The sequence below is a fragment of the Euprymna scolopes genome, chromosome 10, assembly GCF_053919585.1.
Source record: "Euprymna scolopes isolate OS-2025 chromosome 10, ASM5391958v1, whole genome shotgun sequence".
NCBI classification, from domain to species: Eukaryota; Metazoa; Mollusca; class Cephalopoda; order Sepiida; family Sepiolidae; genus Euprymna; species Euprymna scolopes.
Window position 1 is genome coordinate 32,455,588 of NC_136491.1, and position 21,559 is coordinate 32,477,146.

The window sequence follows — 21,559 nt, forward strand, 5'->3', positions numbered from 1 at the left end:
CTATCTTTTTCTTTATCTACACGCTGGACTGTCATTCCCATTTCCACTACATTACTCACTCCTTTTTCCACGCGCGGACATGAACATGTGTTACACCTAAAACAGTCATTTTTCAACAGTAAATAAACGACACGTTCATTTTATCCAGCAATTGAGTTTTTGTTTCCTTCATTCCATTCGCTTCATTATTTTCTTTTGTAATGGGATTAGGATATATATATCCAAGTCCTCTACAAAATTACGCATGGGGGTGATGGCTGTACAACTACGCCAACTTTTTAATCGAAATGACTCATTGTGTAATAATGTTAAAGATAAGAAACATTTTTAATGCCTAATTTTTCTCACCTGCAAATCCTATTTAGCGACATTACCAAGTGTTCTTAGCAAAACCTTTTCTCACCGGGAGAGAAAATGACGGCGCTCCTACAGAATTGGAAGGAGATTTTGTAGTCGATAAACGGAGTTTTCAGATAAAAAACAATGGTTTCAACTGATTTTTTTGTCACTTAAAATATTTTTTTTTTTTTACATGGAGGTCAACATTTATCAAGGACCGCAAGCCACTTGGGAATAAGGGTTATTGTGTGTACAGTAATTAATCAATGGGATAGTATCGTAGTAATCGTTAGCAATGGAAATTTGATAAAGTGTCTTACTTAAGGGGGCGGTTCATCAGGAATTTGTTTATGTTGGACTTAAAGACATCCAAGTTGTAGTCAGGTGGGAAACAGGCAAACGGAACAAAGTTCCACAGGCGTGCACTTCTAAGAAAGAAGCTTTGTTTGTGGAATCTACGTTTTGATTTAGACACAGACAAAGAGTGGGGAAAATTATTGACAGTGGTTTCAACTAGATGGGTGTTTATCGTGAAAGATTGGCGACAAGTTACAATGGTGGCTTCCAAATTATGCAGTCGAAATTACCTGAATATTACTGAATTATTAAACAAAACAACCTTAATCGTGTTAACATGTGAAAAATTGCCACCATCTTATTAAAATCAAAACGGAAAATTACCTCTCTTTTGAACTCTCCTGTGTCTTTTCATCAAATTCTATTTTTATTTTTTTTTAATAAATAATTTTCTACCTCATCGATTTTCGTAATTTTTGCATATAATCATTTTAAAAATACGAGGAATACGTAGACACCATTGTTTTCATGTGAAATTCAGTATAACGATTTCCGAAATTTCGTCCCAATAGTGTAGAAGCGCCCAAATAACATGTCATTCCTCCCTGACCTCTTTCTATTATTATATACACTAAGTGATGATTGCTAGGTATGCCTTTATTTGTTATAGTCTAATTTTACCTAAGAATAGCAACCTCATTGCCACTGAGGTGGGTAGGGGTCGGAAGCTTTAAAAGTAGTCGGCCATGAGACTATGAGTTGCATCTAAATTTATTATACAAAAGAAAGAAAGAGAAAATCCAAACTCTGAATCTAAACTGGACCAATCACAACTCACGTTACATCTGTTGTGAGTCAGAAACATGGAGTATTCCATATCAGTGTGATCGTCGCTAATGTTTATATATTTTCGTGTCCTGGGAAAGTGACACAATCTTAGGGAAACACGTTTAAAGACAGGTAAGACAATTTGAAGCTCGAATGTTTCCAGAATTAACCACATTTTACTTATTTTTATTTATTTTTGAAAACAACGTGTTGGATGCATCGGCTTTCTACGAAGAATCTATTTCAACGTTTTGGAGTTATCTGCCCCTGAATCAGCTGTTTTTTTTTAAAACCCTAAACAGTTCACAAAAAATCTCATTAGTTTGCTTAAATCTGAAATATTAATAATCGAAATACTCTATATATTCCTTAAATTGAAATTCATTATAATAATATTTTAAAATACTTTAAAATAACAGTGAAACAATTGTATTCTCTCTGTTAATCAAAAAGTACCCGGCTTCCTGAAACAAAAAGCAAAACAAAAATTTATCCATATTAGTGGGTATTTCTATAAAACTTGAACCAACAGGGTACTTATGCAGAATACGGAATCATAATTATTATTATCATTTTAGGTAGGATTTTAAAGGTATCTTTTTTTTTTTAAAATTATTAATATTAGTACTAGTGCAGAGAGTGATCCAATCCACTGATGCGCCGCATAATAACGTTATTATTTAAAAAGCCATTCTTAACATGGGGAGGGGAGGTTGTTTTGTACCTATTCTGTACTTTAACCTTACAATTGAATAATAAAAAAAAAATAACACTTTAATTAAACTTGAAAATACGATTTAAAAAAATAGCGCGGATCAGTAAGTGCACTTTTGCACTTGCACCTTATTATTAAATTGTTAGTTGAAAGTACAGAATAATTAAAAAGCTCCTTCTGAATAGGTTTTAAACTATAGCCTTATTTTAGCACGGTTCGTATTCTGTATAAGTATCTCCAAACAGTATTTTATTATTATTTTTTAAACTCTAATTTATTGGCTTTCTTCAAGATCAGCACCCGTGTTGACAAAGGCTTTTTGCGATCCTATCGCCTGAAAGAAAAAAAAGGGGGGGGGGGGGAGGGGAGCTGAAATGCTTAATAAAAGGTCGAATTAATTCTCGAAATTTTGCCTAAAAGCGTCGAGTGGTTCTAAAATGGGTGATCAATTTACTAGAACGTTGCATTAGAAACTGAGGAGGAGGAGCACACGCACACGACCCTACAAATATTTAAATATTAACTTTTTCATTTTTTTTTTTTTTTTTTTTTTAAATGTTGTATATTTGTCCATTCAATAATAATCCGCCGAAGAAATTTAAAAACAAAAAGAGATAGGGTGAGGGGTCAAGCTGCTTCATGTCCGCTACTGTGTTTTTCATCTAGCCGACAGAACCACAGAAACAGAACACATTTTGAAATCCTTTGTCGACACAGGGTGCTGATCTTGAAGAAAGCCAACTAAGTTTTAGGTTACCCAATTGTTGCCTTTCTCCTGTTTTTGTAAATTGTTGCTTACAGTTATTTCATTTTAATATGTTTTTTTTTTCTATTAATTCTTCGTTTCGACTTGGTTTGTTAACGTATCTTCATTTACGAAATTCAAGTATATTTTCCTACGGTTAAGAACGGTTTTCAATTTATGGGGAACTATTGTGGGGCTAATTATTGGCCTTCGGGACAAGATCAAAGTGTAGTATCTGTTCTTCAGATGCTGCACTTCTATTTCTTGTTCTCTTTCGGTGGAGGAGAAATCCTTCACGACTGAGACAATTTTTATTTTTGTACCTTTTCTCCACGTTAAAAAACGACCCTGGTGTCTAACTCTGTCCAGTGGGGAGGCATAGTAAATAGGTACCTAAGGTACACTCTAATAGGAGATATTAGTGAAAGCAGAAAGATGGTGTCGTGCCAAATCTTTACGTCAAATCACGAAAATAATAAACAAAAACAAACTACCTACTAGAAAAGAAAACAAAGGAAAAAAAAAAAAAAAATAAAACCCCAACAAACAAAAGTCATTGGGGAAGAGATAAACTTGTATTTAATTATAACAAAACGCTTTTATTTAATAATTTGATACTTATGCAGTTATGCACTTGTATTATCGTGCTGACATAATAACGTTATTTGGAAAGCCGTTCTTAACATGGGGAGGGTGTTTTGTAATTATTCCGTACTTTCACCCAACAATTTAATAAAAAAAACAAAAAGAAGATATCGTAAAACTTGAATTTAACTTTAAAATACTATTTAAAAAAAAAAAAAATAGCACGGTAACATAAGTGCAATAAGCACCAATAAATTTTACGGAATGCTAGCTGGTGGAGCGGTACTTTTATATTATAACTAGCATTTCAGCCCGGCGTTGCTCGGGTGTTTTGAGGTGTTTGTTGAGCAAAAAAAAAAAAAAAAAAAAAGAGCGATCAATTTTTTTTAACTTTGACCCCTATTATAACCCCTAGACATTTATTGTTTTGGGCTCAAATCAAGTTATTAAGTTAGATCCATGTCCAAGGAATCTATATCTCTAATTTCAAATGTTTGGACCTAAAATTGGCAGAGGAGTTTGGTAGAGTTCTCAAGTCAAATCGTTGAACTTTGACCCCTTAACAGCCATATTTCTGGCTGAAAACGGATTACAAAGATTTTCCCAAATTTCAGTACCCTGCATATCAAATTTCGCGTCTGTAGACTGATAATTGATAGTTATTGTGTAGGAAAATGTGCACACACAGACATACACGTTCACTTTTATAGATATATAGATAACGAAAAAATATTGAATTTCAAGTAAAAACAAATGTAATGTCTATGTAATTGTTAGGTCGCAAATAGTAACATATCCAAAAATTACGGAAAACAGTAGGATAAAAAAAATGAATGAAAATTTTTATTTTCATTAATAGTTTTTTATGAAAGGAAGCGAAATCGCCATGTTACGCTTACTTTAGGTACCTCCAATGTGCACCACAGATTTACCCCTACCCCATATGCAACACAATGTAACTGTAATTTAATATTATCATGATAACTTTTATACCATTTAAAAGAAGCTTCAAATAAATTAGTAATATTTAAAAAAAAATCTTTTACAAAAAAAAAATTTTTTTTACAAAAATAATGAAAATGTCAGACTTAAAAATCGTGTTTACATTATCGATACTTTAAAATGTAGGACTCGTGGCGGAGTTACCAATGTAAGTACCAACCGTGGAGTTACTAACCTGTAAGGGTGTGAGTCGATGTTCACCAATTCATTTCGAGATCTATCAGTTTTTAGGACCAAGATACAGGTGCAGGAATCTCTTGAAGTCGAAAGAAGTAGGGGATCCGCGAGACCATTAAAGGTAAATTTAATGAGATTGCCAATTAATAGAAAGGTGTCACCAGATCACATCCTCACATGCATAAAATATAAATATAGAAATAACTCCAGAAAATAACAACACTTGACAAAAATATAGAAATAATGCCGGAAAATAATAATATCGGAAAATAACAACACTTGACAAAAGAACTCAAAATCACTGTGTTAACGTGAAATAATGTGAGGAATTCTACAATTATAAGCAGGGCCCTCATTGGCTGATTGGCCACCCATTGTCTTTGTTTTGACCAATCAGATTAGTGGGGATTTTAACTGCTGAGCAATGGGCTTGGCAGGTTTTTGAACGCCTTTTCTTTTTTTCAGGCAGTTCCAGACAAGCAGCCATAGAAGAAGGATGGAACTGAACTCTCTGGATATGAGGCATTTGGGTGCCTCTACCCTTCGTCTCCTTGAGATTTTATTTTTAAAGCCTAAATGATTAGGCTAAGTTATTATATGTCTCTCGGAGACTTTTTTTTTTAAGGTCAGAATTATTGACCTGTCATTTAATAACTTTTCTTTCAAATGATCATTCCTTATGAACTTCTGTGATGTCGACTCTAGTCGAGAATTGAATCTTTCATGAGAAGGCATCATACCAACCTCTTCAAACGGCTGTAATTAATCCGATCTTCGAACAGTGCTGAACCCGAATTCTAGTTCCTGCTAAAGATAAAGGACTATTACCTTTCGAGGTGTTACTAGCTCTTTTCAGAGGCAAAATAGGTATTTCCTTTTTTGCAACGAAGAGGTATGTTATTTTTTTGCCACTGTCTTGGAGCAAAAACAGGTGAGAATAAATATCTCACAATAAACATTTATTTACGTGTCAAGAATATTAGTTTAAATTGTTCCAACATAATTGTTTTCTTATGTGGAGTGTTCGTAATGCGGGATTGGCAGTGTGCGGATTTCGTGAGAATAGCATGGAGTTTAAAATTACTGATTTTTATGAACAGTGTTACACATGACTTGAAATTAATGTGATTATTTTCTAAGAATAAACCATGTAAGCAAAATGCATGTGTGCGTGTGTTCATCACATAACAGTAGTTTGAAATAACATTGTTGAAAAGAAAAATTAAATTCTTGTTCGATGTGGTAGTTTTTCATGATGAGAATTAAGGTTCATGCGCATGGCGCGCAAATTCAAGACTGTGAATTTTAACGTTTCCCTGTGGCGGAGGTCCTGGATATGACCTAAAACTATATCCAATGGTGAGGCCCCACCTTGCGGGCCTTGGGGAGTGTGGAGCCACCCTTTAATTGCCATTGCTCCCAGGTCCACTCTGACCCGGAGTGGTAGTACCTGTTAGTGTCCCAACAATGGATTAAATAGAATCCGACTTAAAAAACAAATATACTCCATTAAAAATCGTTCCTCAAAATAACTAGATTCGGCATTAAATAACCTGAAAAAGGTTGATATGCCGTAAAACAACCAACCAACCCTGTGGCGGAGTTATTCTGACATCCAGTCTTGGGGAACACAAGAGAAAAACTGGAATAAACTGATTTGATTTTCACAGCAAATCTTTATATAGCAATGTTCTCAAAAGTTCCAGCCTGTTTGATGCATCTCTACGTGCGGAAACGTAACCTAGTTCCTTTGTTTCATGTGTGCAGGTGATCAAATCGCAACATTATGTGCTTACGTGTTCTGATACTTGTGGGCGTTGAAAACGGTGATTGCTACGAAAATGTTCCATAGATATGTTGCGGTCGCTACAAAAACGTTTCTATGTAGTGATCGTTTTGAAGCCGCAAACACACCCATGTTTAAAAAATCTAGCAAAAATCAACTAATGGTCAGATTTTCATTAAATTTTCGCTATATATTCAGTTTTAAATTAACTTATGTTAAAAGCTGTTTTCGTTAAATATGGGAGGGGCAATATATTATTTTACTTTTTTTTACTTAGGTGTTTTTACTCCACCTCATATTTCATGTTACAAAAACTAAACAAAATAAATTTCCATCCATCCATCCATAGCCCTTGAGCCCCTGGATGGGCATAGGCCATCTACAACATTTTGTAGATGTTTTTGTAGGGAGGAGTTCTTTTTACAGGGTGAGGGTGCTGGCCCCACACCCAACCTTCCCAGAAGGTACATACAGTGCCTAGTCTTCCCAAATGGTCACCCATCTGGTATTGGCCAGGCTCAACGTTACTTAACTTCGGTGATCTGGCGAGAACCGGTGTCTCAACGTGATTGTGCCATACAAAATAAATTTAGGCCCATAAAAATAGCATTTTTTAAACTAATTATTTATATATATGTATTACAATACAAAAATGCGAGCATGAAAAGTAATATGGTTAAGCTTAAACATGGAAAAATAAAAGACTAGTTGTTAAAACTGGAAAAGAAAAGGACAAGATATTCTAGTAAAAAAATATAATAAATTTATAACTTAAAATATTACAGCATTAAGAATTGATTATATAATGTTATAAATTGAATAAAAAAAAAAACGCTGCTTCCCCTGACTCAGTGTTTAACGGCATCCGTAAAAAGCATGCACATTTACAATAGATACGAAATGATGATGTGGCTGATAGTAGAAAAAATGTTGGTGATTTACACAAAAATTTGAACATCCCAGCTTACTTAAAGAGATAAGTTGACAGGGGAGATAATTAATGTTGATGTGCTGTAGAAGGGAGAGACAAACATATTGCTGACTGCGTTCGTTGTGGTAGTGAAAATACCATTTCATTCATTAAGGATTCAAGGGGGAAAAGAAGGCTGCTGCTGTTGGACATTGTCGAAGTGGTAAAATGGCACTTTGCAGACAGACACCACACTAAATGATCTGAAAATCATCCCTTCTAGGTGCATGGTATCATAACCTCTCTCCCATAGAAGAGTTGTTACGAGCCTGTCTTTATTTTATCGTTATTTCCATGGCAGGTGCTCGTCTGAGCTCCAATCCCTCGTCCCCCCTCGCCAATCTTTCACGAGAAACACCAGTCTGGCTGAAACTACTGTCAATAATTTTCCCCACTCTCTATCTGTGCCTAAATCCAAACGTAGATTCCATGAGCAAAGCTTCTTTCTTAGAACTGCACGCCAGTGGAACTCTCTGCCGCTTGCCTGTTTCCCACCTGACTACAACTTGGACGTCTTCAAGTCCAACATAAACAAACTCCTGACAAACCGCCCCCTTAAGTAGAACACTCTATCAAACCCCCAATACTAATGATTACTACAATACTATCTCATTGATTAATGTACACGCAATAACCGTTATCCCCGAGTGGCCTTTGGGCCTTGATAAGTGGTGACTCCCCCATGTAAAAAAAAAACCTCGAAAGCATGTGGACCCGATCTCATCCTGGCTGTGCTATTAAAAAAAATGCTCTACTAGGGTTGCTTCAGTTCTATCAAAACTTTACAACAAATGCCTTAACGAATCTTGCTTTCCTGACTGCTGGAAAACTGCTTCTGCAATTTACAAGAATTTTGGCGAAAGAACTGACCCATTAAATTATCGCCCCATTAGCCTCCTCCCGCTTTTTGCCAAAATATTTGAGTCCTTAATTAATCATGCTCTAGTCCATCACTTTAGAGCTGCTAAACTTCAGACCGACAATAGATATGGATTTAGGCAAGCCCGTTCCACAGCAAATATCCTGACTAAAAACCTCCAATCTGTAGTGGAATGGGGGCAAAAATGGATGGTCACATTCAATGCTGCCAAGACTAAGCTTGCATCCTTCAATAATTACAAGAAACCTTCTCTACCACCAATAGCAATGGCCAAAAATACATTACCTGAAAGTACTTCCTTTAAACTCTTCGGCCTAACGTTTACAGGAAACATGAATTGGGACTGATACATTGAGAGCATTGCCAAGGCTGCTGCGAAGAAGGTGGGTTCTCTCTACCTTGCTAGAAAGTTACGCCTGAAAGTATCCTGTACCTCTATAAGGTCACTATTCGCCCATGTATGGAGTACTATCGTCACATTTGGGCTGGTGCATCTGCTACTTGTCTCTCTTAGACAAGGTTCAGAAAAGAGTCGTCAACTTGATAGGTTCTGAACTGTCATCTAGGCTCCAGCCTCTGTTCCATCGACAAAATGTTGCATCCCTCTGCCTGTTTACAAGTATTTTTATGGTGAATGCTCTGATGAACTACAAGCACTTGTACCCCCTTGACGTAAATACCCCCGAGAAACCCGGCAAGCAGCTAAATCCTACGCCTACACAGTAGAGATCACTAGGTGTAAGAAAGCCTTCTACTCCAATAGTTTCTTTCCAATAACTGCTAGACTGTGGAACTCTCTTTCAGGATTCTGCTTTCCCAACTGTACTGACATGCAGAAGTTCAAGTGTAATGTGAACAGACATCTTGATGCTCAACCCCCTTCATAATACTCCTGCAACTTATGTTCTCAATAGTAGCCCCCTACTTCAGTGGCACTGTGCCTTGTTTGAGGTGAAAATTGAATTTAAAAAAAAAAAAATAAGGATTCATGGAGCAGATGGAGTCGGTAGAGATAGCATTAAGGCTTCCAAATGAGCATCTGAACATTAGCACCCATTTTATATGGTTTTGTGTGATTCCTACTGATACAACACGTTGAGATATGGTTGGTTGATTTCTGTCACATGGACTAAAATGTTCAAAGATTAAACATTCGATTTTGTTAGGAGTATTGAATTATAGACAGGATCGGCACAATATCTTATATTTTTTCCATGTTTTTTTTTTTTTTTTAAATTTATCCACTTGTGCCAGTTTTACTCATGACATTATTAGCTAAATTAATTTATTTGTACTTAGGAAGAGAGTTCTGTTCATTGTGTAAATATCTTGTAAAGTGGACCCTGACAAATTTCAAATGAAAGAGGAGGGGATATCAATCAATTTCCTTGTAATAAAAACTTAAAACTCATGGATAGAAGAATGAACAAGAAAATTTGATGCTATTTATTTTTTCATCCAATATCCGTGTCAGAACCTTAGAGAATTTTTTAAAGTAAATAAAATATTGGCTACATTGAAGATTTTAGTTTTCAGTTGGCTGCTGTTGATACGACATTATTGTAACCAAACTTTAATAACAATTTGGTTCTATGAATATATATGCTAGCAGGCCACTCGGCATTGCCTGGGGAATCTACTTTCATTTGGCTATCAAGAGGACAAAGTTGAAGAATTGACCTTTGCATACTCCACCAAACTCGTCCGCCAATATTGGGTCTAAATATTTGAAATTTTAGATGTAGGTTACCTGGACATGAGTTAAACTTTTAATATATATATATATATATATATATATATATATATAAACATTATTTTTGCACCAACCTAAAATATAATATATATAGTTGAACGTCAAAAAACATTATTTTTGCATCAATCTAATATATATATATTACGTACATACATAGATACATACATACACTAGCAATTCAACTCCTATGTACTGTTCATAACATATATATATATATATATATATGTTATGAACAGTACATAGGAGCCAAGCCAAGTTGAATTGCTAGTGTATGTATGTATCTATGTATGTACGTAATATATATATATATATATATTAGATTGATGCAAAAATAATGTTTTTTGACGTTCAACTATATATATTATATTTTAGGTTGGTGCAAAAATAATGTTTATATATATATATATATATATATATATATATATATATATGAGCAAACAGTTAATAAAATGTTAAAAACACTTCGAAATGAGTTAAAAACATATTTAATCTGAAAAGGAAACACTAGATAAATGGATAGTCCTTAATCCGTGGAGTTTCGAAGAAATACTTTCCTTCTCATCAGAGGGTAGGAATTAGCAAAATGTGGGATCGGATTTTGCATGCAGAAGTATTTGATGAAACAACAAGTAAGTCAAAGATCTTACTTGAAAACTAAAAAAGTGAAGCAGAGGGAATATGGTAAAGAAAAAGGTGATTACACAGAAAAAAAAAAAATAGGAGGCATTACTTTTGGAATGTTCTTCGTAAATTTTGTGAAAGGAATTTTACTGTTATTTAGAACAGTTCTCAAACTATGATGGTGAATCTGTGTCCACTTGAAAATTTTTGATAAATTGCTGAAACTTATCTGTCATTTGATTGGCTCCACACTCTCTTAACTGCAACCTCTCTCTCTCTTTCACAGACGTGATGTTGCTAGTCTCAATCTTTTCTACAAATACTATTATGGCATTTGTTCTTCAGAATTGTTTGATCTATTCCTGCTTCCTTTGTTCCAGCTCGTTTGACTCGTTGGTCTAGTGGTCTTCATCAATTAGCTGTTTTAATACCTCATTGTAATACAGCTTCATATTCCAGTAGCTTCTTTCCAAGGATTACAAGGTTGTGGAACTCTATCCCTGCTCACTGTTTTCTTCCTACCTACAGCATTGGTGTTTTGAAGACTAAAGTCAATAGGCGTCGCCTACCTTTGCGATAATCGTCTTTCGTTCTTGTTAACTGTTTATATCAAGTGGCTTCATGCCTTGTCTTGAGTGATTTCCTCTATAAAAAAAAAAAAAAAAATCAGCCCGACTGACTTTGTTGTTATTGAGCATTATTTATTCAATCATTTCATATGAACCAGGTGATTATTGCTGACACTCCTTTCTTTGATATCTTTCTGGCTAGAATTCTTTCTAGAAAGACATTGGGTACTTACAGGAGGAGCCACATTAAGGTTACCAAAATGAAAGTGTTTCCGTGGAACTATCTGGATTCGAACATGACACAACCAGATTGTCAGTCAGTGTCATCAACCACTTGGCCATCGTCACCTCCTGATTTTTGGGTTGAAACGTGGCCCTGTTCAGTCTACCCCCTCGGGATTTAACTTCTGTTTAGGAAGGGGTTTGTTGTTAACTGCATGAGGCGCCCCATGTCAGGGGCTGCTCAGGAATTCTTTTGTTGGCCAAAGTGCACTAATCCTAGTGTACTGACTTTTCAACTTAACCCCTGATCTTGTATCTAATGTCACGGAAAGGTAAATAAGTAAAAAGATGAACATGACCTTATGAAAATCGGAACAGATGGCGATGAAGGTTTGCACAAAATTTCATTTGCCAAAAACAAATAGCATAAAAGTAGTTAGCAGATGTGTGCCTCCCATGTTGGCACAGTTGAAACGCAAAACAGTTGATTTCTCGACATATGTTATATCAAGAAAAATGTCCAACTGAGATCCCCACAAAACGCAGAGAAAATGCCTCGAATCACAAACGATTGTAAAAGCTAATTGGAAGCTAGTGAAAGATGCTTTTAGATAAAATAACAGCCTTGTTGTGAAGAATGCGGTTGGAGCTCCAATCTATGGTTTGGAGAATGCGTCTGAGTTCCAATATGGTCCCGCCTCGCCAAACTTTCACGTTCTTGGTATCAAGGCCCAGAGGCCACTCGAGGATAAGGGTTAATAAGTGTACGGTAGTCAATGGGACAATATCGTAGTAATCGTTAGTAGTGGAAATTGGATTACTTAAGTGGAACGGCTCATCAAGAACTTGTTTACGTTGGACTTGAAGACAACCATATTGTAGTCAGCTGTAAAGCAGGCAATCGAAAGAGAGTTCCGGAAGGCGTTCAGTTCTAAAAAAGAAGCCTTGTTCATGGAATCTACGTTTAGGTTTAGGCACAGATAAAGAGTGGGGTAAATTATTTATAGTGGTTTCAACTAGACGAGTGTTTTTCATGAAAATTTGGCAAAGGGGGAGGGAGCATAAATTGGAGATCAGACGAGCACTTTCCATGAAAATAACTATAAAGCAAAGACAGGCTTGCAGCGTTTCTACTGTGGGGAAAGAGGTTGCAGGGAAGAGAAAAGGGCATTTCCTACTAGGCTACGAAGTCTATTTTGAACTCTGTCAAGGCAGGATAAGATATTCTAGCAACTCCTGCCCAGATGTGACAACAGTACTCCATCTTAGGATGCACTACAGGTAGAGAATTGCATCGGTAAGTTTCCTTGACCTTTTTGTCGTACAATACTGACCCCGGTGTTGCCCGGGAACCGTTCCATTCAAATTTCTTTTGTAAATCTTTTGATGTTCTATAATCATGCGTTTTTGTTTAGTATTTGTTGTCGCCTTGCAATCAAGACAAACACAATGGTATTTTTTTTTTTTTGTACATAGGCATCACCACATTATCAAGGCCAAGAGGCCACTCAAGGATAAGGGTTAAAGAGTGTACAGTAGAAATTGGACAATATAGTAATCATTAGTAATGAAAATTTGGTAAATTTGATAACTTATATGGAACGGCTCATCAAGAACTTATTTACATCGGACTTGAAGACGATCATATTTTAGTCAGCTGGAAAGCAGGCAAACTAAAGACAGTTCCACAGGTGTGCAGTTCTAAGAAAGAAGCTTTGTTCATGGAATCTACGTTTAGGTTTAGGCACAGATAAAGAGTGGGGGGGAATTATTGATAGTGTTTACAGCTAGACGAGTGTTTCTTGTGAAAGTTTGGCGAGGGGGACGATAGATTGAAGCTCAGCCGAACACTTTCCATGAAAATGACGATACATCAGAGACAAACTCGCAACATCTCTTCTGTGAGATAGAGGTTGCAAGGAAGAGAAAAGGACATCTCCTACGTTATATAGTATAGTTAACAAAAATTGTATCAGCAAAACGGTTACAGAAGTACATGTCATGATTCTGTGGGTCATAACTAGGGCTAGGACAACAGCATATTCTTTTCACTGTTTTGACTCTCGAGTGTGTATCCATTGATATCTTATATGTTTTTATAATAGTGATGTGGTTCTCGGTTGATTGAATTTGTCTGTGTCGGATATATACCCGAGAGTAAAAACAATTGAAAGAATATGCTGTTGTCATAGCCCTAGTCATAACTGCCACACATCGCTACCCAATAACGTATTAGGTGTAACTATTTTTATAGTCTCTGGGCAAGTCCATTATTCATGATTTACGTAATTTTCTTTTTTTTTTTTTTTGTAAAACAATTTCTTTCCATACGTATCCGATTTTGGGTTTGTACACATAGATTCGAAAAAGTTGTCAAAAAACAAATATATAATAAATAAATGTTATCAAAGGCAAGATAAGTTACTTTTCTACCAAAATGGATATGTTTTTGTGTTTTTATTCCATGTAGCATGTTTATTCAGCTCGAAAAACATGCAGTGTTTACCGATGTATTGGAAAATGCAAAATGGCGCCCGACTCTCTCTTTAATACAGTAAGTTCGGGAAAAGATGATATAAATAATTTAGCTAGACAAAATACTATTAAAAACCATCGAATATATGTCAACTTATGTCACGGTAACATATATTGAGCGAATTTCTAACAGTATTTTGTCTAGTTTATTATTTATATCACCTTTTCCCGAACTTACCGTGTTAAAGAGAGAGTCGGGCGCCATTTTGAAGTTTCGAATACATCGGTAAACACTGTATGCTTTTCGAGTTGAATAAACATTAAATAAAATATGAAAAATCCAGTTTGGTAGAAAGTAACTTATCTTGCTTTTGATAACATTTATTTGTTATATATTTGTTTCCTGACAATTTTTTCGAATCTATGTGTACAGTAATACAAACCCAATAAAATATTAAAATGGCTAATTTTGTTTAGGAAAGCAAAATGTATCGTAGTGGATTAAATAAGATTTTTTAAAGGTTCGCTTCAGCACTTCAGTCACGCTATTGCATTTTCGATTTCTATAAATATTCGAGAAATAGTAAATAAATTTTAATTCAATTCAATAAGTTAGATAATCGTACAAAAAACAAAACACAGACACGTGAAATTTTCTCTCTCTTTCTCTCTCTCTCATAAGACGTAAACACTATTGTTGCGTGTATCGAAGATTCCACCATTCTTTGTGTAAAATGATTCATTTAATGAGATATATATACACACCCCGTGAAAATAATTGAAATCTTTCTAGAGTATCCAAGAATCTTTCTCCCCGATCGAATTTAGTTTCATTCTTTCTTTTCCCTCCCCTCCTTTTAATGTAACGATTATTTTTTATCAGTCATATATATATATATATATATATATATATATATATATATATATATATATATATATATATATATAAAAATAAATAAAAAATGTTGCTGATATGGTTTACTTTTTATTTGAGAGAAAGAAAAAGCAATCTTGGTCGTGGAGGAGTCGCACTGAGCAGCTGAGGCTGTGCGCGTTGGGGTTAGGAGATGGTGGTCTGGTTTATTCGTGATAGTGGGGAGAATGGTTGGGTTTGGGTTACAGCTACAGGGGGTGGGTTTATGGTTGGGGTTTGGCCTGGTTTATGGGAGTAATAGAGGAGGTCTGGTGTTGGCTTACTTTCCGGGGAGGGGAGTCTTCCAGAGGGGGGGGGAAAAAAAAAAAAAAAAAAAAAAAAGGAACGGGAGAGACCGTCTCTATTCTATCGATTAAATGAAAATGGTTGGAATTCCATTGTCATTCTGTCAGCGTTTCTGCTACTGTTGTTGTTAGCGTCTCCCTGCGCTACTAGTAGTTGGATCGTACACGTGCCCATTCCACTCGATGTATGGATATATATATATACACTAGTATTACGTTTACAACTTGAAGATAACAACCCAAAACGCGAGGTACTCTAAAAGAAAGATCAGTTAACAAAACGCGTTCGCAGAGATTCCAAACGTTTGAAGAATATGGACAAATTCCACAAATATTTAAAATTTTCCCTCGGTTATTCGACGGTTAAATTTTAATCTATTCCAAACTTTTCTTTTTCAACAAAGTAAATGAAAAGGTTCGTTTGTTTTTAATTCCTATGTTTTTTGCTTTAAAAATCTCTATTAATAAAATTGTGAGTATTAGTATTTTGTAGAATACGGACCGTGCTAAAACGATAACGTTATCATTAGAAAACCATTCTTAATATGGGGAGAGGGCGTTTTGTAATTATTCTGCACTTCTAACAATTTAATAAACAAGATATGTTGTAAAACTGGAATTTAACTTGAAAACCCTTCCTAAAAGATAGCACGAAGCACGGTTCGTATTCTGCATAAGTATCTCATTATTTTTAAGGAAATAGAATTGGGAAATTAATCCAAAGTATTTTTGATAGTCATTTGTGGCGTATTCGCGTTAAATTTTATTAAAATATAAGTTATAAGCATTTTCAGTTAAAGGTACGTAATTAAGAAAGTTACCGAACCAAACCATTCATTTATTACTTTATTGCTCACAACCAACTTATGGAACTTTAAATGCGACGCAAGTCCAGCTTTACGTATCTGTCACGAAACGAAAATGTCATATTCCAAAAATCTTCAAGATCAGCACAAGTACCTCTGTGTTGACAAAAGCTTTATGCGGTCCTGTCGGCTGGACGAAAAAGTCTTTATTTTAACTTTTCTAACAAAAAATTTATTCATGAAACGAAGTATTACATTTTTTTTTCTTTAATCAAACATAGAAAAAAAAAATGTTGGACAGATTTTTAAAGTTCATTTTTTTTTTCATCTAGCCGATAAGACCGCAAAAATCCTTTATCAACACAGGGGGTGCTGATCTTGAAGAAAGCTGTTTTTTTACGATATTTAGTGATTTTTTAATAGTAACTCGTAATTATTTCAAGGCTGATTTTAATCTCAGTAGTTCGAATTGTGTTGTCTCCTCTTTATTAAACATGGTGGTGCAAATACAACGTCTCACTTCTTCAGAAGTTGATTTTCTTAGTTAAAATAATAATAATAATAATAATAAAATACTTTATCAATTTACGTGATTTTTGAAATATGAAATTTTCGTTCCGTAACGGGTATGTACACTACATCACATCATAAAGGTTTTTTTTTTAATTAGGCTGAACTCTGGACTCGCACCTAAAACTTCTATTAAATATTATTTTGGTATTATTTTTAACGCAAATGCGCCACAAATAAGTAAGAGTAAAATATTTTTTTTACTAGTTTCTTAACTCTATTTCCTTTAAAATAATTAAATGTTACCAATAATAATGTTTATTAAATTGTATAACCACTTATTTGTGATTTCTTCGACTCTACGTCCTTTTATTTAAAGGATTATTAAAAATTAAGGTGTTTCTTAAAATAGTCGACAGATTATATTTTGAAATGTGCTTTAAACAAACAAACAAACAAACAAAAAACAGTATTTTCCTGATTGTCATGTCGAAAATAATAATGGCTCCAAAAATTACGAAAATTCATCGAGTAGAACGATTGCTATTTTAAAAAAAATTTTTTAGTCTATCGTTACGGTTTAAAACACTACGTCGGCTATTAGTGGTGAAAAGGGAGATAAGTATGTCCCCTGTACTCGTAATCTTCAAGGTGTTCCCATCTAGGAGAAAATACAATTTCCCCCAATTTTCTGTAAAAATTACTTCTAACTATAAATAATCTACTTGATGAATTTTCGTAATTTTTGGATATATTACTATTTTCGACATGACAAGTACTGTTTTTGCTTAAAACTACATATTAAAAAAAAATCGATCTGTCGACTCTATCTTAACAAACACTTAATTTAATTAGTTATCGTTCATTTATTAATTTAAATTAAATTATAAAAGTACAAATTTTGATAATGTCCTTTTAATCTCTCTTTATAAAATGCATGTAGATACATCTTCAGTCTTTCAATCTTTTAATGCATTAAGTATTTTAAAGCCACAAATAACTTTCTATTCGACAGTTTAAATGCATTTAAAATTTCGACGAGTCACGAAGTGATTTTTTAATATGGGATGTATTTTAACTTAAAAAAAAAAAAGTATTCTTGCAGTATCTGATCTGTATTTTCGGGATTTTCCGTCAATCATGGCTCTGGTTCAATCGGCAATCACCGGATTAAGTCGAGCGAAGTAACAGACGCAGACGAATTTCAAAACAAACAAACTGAAAAAAAAAAAAAAAAAAAAGGAAATAATAATATAAATAGTGGAATAAGTAATAATAAAGAATAACAAAAACCGACGATAAATTTACTGAATGTTGCTAAATAGGGTTTGTGAATGATATGAGAAAAATAAGGCATTCAAAATATTTCTTATCTTAAACTTTACTACATGAGTTTTTTTCAAGAAAATTAGCATTTTGTATTTATTAAATGCTATTATTGGAAGGAGGCTTCCAGCGTTTCGGTTTGGTATGATTTAGCCGCGTTTCAACATTTGACCAACACTCAGCTTACCCGAGACATGATTAACGGAAAATCCCGAGGATCTGGGTAAAAAAAAAACTGCAAGAATACGTAATAGTGTTTTTAAAATACATTAATCATCAGGCCGTTGGGACAAGATCAAAGTGTAGTATCTGTTCTCCAGATGCTGCAGTTGCTGCACTTCTATTTCTTGTTCTCTTTCGGTGGAGGAGAAATCCTTCACGACTGAGACAATTTTTATTTTTGTACCTTTTCTCCACGTTAAAAAACGACCCTGGTGTCTAACTCTGTCCCGTGGGGAGGCATAGTAAATAGGTACTTAAAATACATTAATTTCTTTTAAATAAATTATAATGCACAAGCACCTTTTGTTTCAGCTATTAACACATTAAAATGTCTATCTTGTTTACGAAGAAAGCAAAATTTAATTTCATGATAAATCCTATTGAAAAAAGAATTTAAAAATAAAATCGTTTTATTTTGTGCAATTGCATTTTTAATTCAAATAAGCAACCGACTAATAGTTAATGAAAATAATGTTTAGTATAAGTCGATAAGTGACGACTCTTATAAAAACAAGTGAAGCATGCCTTGCATGGCCCAACCCCCCGTGAGTGCACAGTGAACGAGGCATAAAAAAAAGTTCAGCATTGCCCCCCCCCCTCTCCCATTTAACCTCAAAAGTTCCCAGGAACGTCAAATCCTGGTGAAAATGAACAAACTGTGCAGTTTTAGGCCTAAACATATGTAAATTTTAGTTCTGCACCATGCAAAATAAGAAATAACTAAGTCCATCATTGTCCCCCCCTCCCACATTTAGCCCTCCAAATCCCCAAGACCTTAACATATTTAAATTTGAGTTCAGCACCATGCAAAACTGCTAAATAGACATACACAGAAAATTTTGGACAAATATGGTAAAATAATCCCTAGAATGGAGTGTTTTTATGAGCCTTAAAAGAGCCCTTGGGGCACACCCAAGAGTTATTGCGAAGTATAGACAAACAAAATTATATAGAAATCGGTTAGTTACAACTTTTCAGAAAGTTTTATAAAAATCCAAGACCTCAGTTTTTTTTTAATAAGCACAAAAGTATCAATTTTAGCCATTTTAACTCGAAAGACACCCCTAGGGGAGCAACCAGAGTTTTCCCAGAAAATCCGTTCTGTTACCTTTTTACTTATATCATGTTTAATGTTTGTGCAAAATTTCAAAAAATTCCAAGGTGTAGTTATTGAGAAAAATGCGGACAGATGAATGGACATGAGTGAATTTACAGGTCCACCCTCCTTTTGTTGGGGGGGACCAAAAAATGTTTATATATATATATATATATATATATATATATATATATATATATATATGAAAATGCAGACGCTGTGGCTATCTACTTATTTCCTCTCCTCGGATACAAAATGGCTGAACACAGATTACAAACTTAAACACTATTTTTTTATGAACTAGCAGATTCATGTTCTGGTGTTGTCCGAGGATTAATTCATGGAATTCTATGCCCCAATCTTGAACTATTGAATTATTTGCTGTTTATGATTGCCCGGTTCGAACACGGACCCCAGAATAGTAATGTAAAACAGTAACACAAAAAGTGGAAAAAAAAAACCAAAAACCAAAAAAAACAAAACAAAACAAAAAACTTTCATGCTGTCTTCTCTCCCTTCCACCAAACCCCATATAAATATTTTGTTTTTAATTTTGTATTTGTGTAAATACATATCAAATATTAAATAAAAGAGGAGGAATAAAAGTTATATATAACTTTATTATTTCATCATCATCAGACCAATAAGGAAAGAATAAAAAAAGAAAAACCTCTTTAGGTCATGGCATTTTGAAGCTAAATGCTTCTCATCAGAAGAGAAGGGCCAACATTATACAACATCTAATGAAAGAAGGAACAGGCGATTTTGACCAAAGTTAACACTTTATATAGCCTAACATCACAAGTGCATTGGAGAAGTTTTATTACCACACAAGCAGAAAGGCTCAGCTTATAAAATCAACAGTATGTGGTGCGTTCGAATTGAATGTTTTTGTTTAGATGTTGGAATTTTTTTTTTGTACCAATAATTGTGCATCCCCCTCCTGTATATATTTATTATATCTTTATTCTGGTTCTTATATTTGATTTTCTGTATCTTGTACCCTTTATTGAACTTAGTTTCGTATATTTTGGGTTTATGCAAAACACCCTTTAATTTGAATAAAAGGGCAACGCTAGCTCCCTGATAATGATGTCACTGGTTACAGCACGAAAATCAACCTCTTTTGGATTCCTACGGTGAGGAGATTGGATGTGGATTCATTGCCTTTTGTAGATGAGGGTTTCCCGAGCCTTTCCTTCAAAGAAGTATAACTTGGCAAAAAGAATACCCGGTCGCAACAAGGCGAACTTCTGCAAACTTTATTTACGTGGCAATGGTATGCGCATATTTTGAAGGAGAGTAATTTTAAAGACTTTAATTTGAGTAAAAATGCAAATGTGCTGTCTGCCATCAACTTTGTGAGTTCGTTCCTTAAAATTTATTGTATTTGAGAGAGTAATTAGGAAGTACTCCTATTTGAATTTTTTTAGTACTGTATTCATTTGGTGATACATTTTCAATATAAGAACCAGTGTCTTTTTTTTTTTTTATTATATCTTGTGACCTGGCGTTCTTTGTTTTTTGTATTTTAATGCTTGCAAAGGGGAAAATTTGCAATTTATTGTAAACTAGCAGGGGTACCCGGCGTTTGTAGGTTTGTGTGTATAGGGAGGGAGGTAAATTAAAGAATAAGCGAAGTAATAATCTTGTTTCAATAATAAAAAAAAGAAACGATGTTAAACTTCCAAAAGAAATCGGAAAAACAAAAACAAAAAAAAAACATGGAACAAAACGAAATAAAATGGAAATGATGTATTATATGTTTATTTAAAGCGAAAAAAATGGAAAGAATTTTTGTTTTTGTGTATAAATGTTGGGAAATAAATGGTAATTAAGCAACGTAAAAGTAAGCATAGTGCGTTTCACCCAAATTTCAATCCAGTTTTTATAAGCAACTACGAAGTACAGAAAACCGAAGCCGGTGTTCGTTCGTAACTGTCCCTTGTGAACGATCACGCAATGGTGTAAATGGGTGGCGGTGGAAGGAGGAATTTATTAGAGAAAAGAGTTTACTACTTCCATTGATCCTAACCGGTTTTAGCAGTGAACTCTAACCAGATAAAATAAAGGAATCTACGTGGAGAGGTAATATGCCTATAACACACCTCAGAAATTGTGCTGCAGTTTGTGCATTAAATGTCTTGATTTTTAATCCTATTAAGGTCAAAATCGGAGGGGAAAAAATGAGTTCATTTTATATATAGAGAGAAGAGAAGATATAAAATCTCTCCGTTTTTAAAACAAGGCCTTTCTATTTTATTCTTTACCCCCCCCCCCCTTTTTTTTTATTTCATTCATTTTTTTTTTCTGAAGGTTAGTAGTTTCGCGTCAAATTTATCCAAAAGAGGATAAATTTCCGTCATAGAATTTTGAAACATGATACTTGACCTTTGCATTTTAAACTTTAATTCAAG

General features: G+C 34.4%; 1 protein-coding gene across 6 annotated transcripts in view; it reads left to right on the forward strand.

Annotated features, from left to right (window-relative positions):
• Positions 1–1,183: 1,183 nt before the first annotated feature.
• LOC145285921 (inositol polyphosphate-4-phosphatase type I A-like) overlaps positions 1,184–21,559 on the forward strand; it is a 172,216-nt gene continuing 151,840 nt past the window's right edge. For 2 of the 6 annotated variants that reach the window (XM_080134417.1, XM_080134421.1), the window contains exon 1: positions 1,184–1,596. The gene's annotated coding sequence lies outside the window, so the exon portion shown is untranslated. Of the gene's footprint in view, positions 1,597–5,153; positions 5,581–12,648; positions 12,787–15,458; positions 15,598–21,559 lie in introns of those variants that run through there. The other 4 variants (XM_080134420.1, XM_080134422.1, XM_080134419.1 and 1 more) reach the window with 3 other exon arrangements.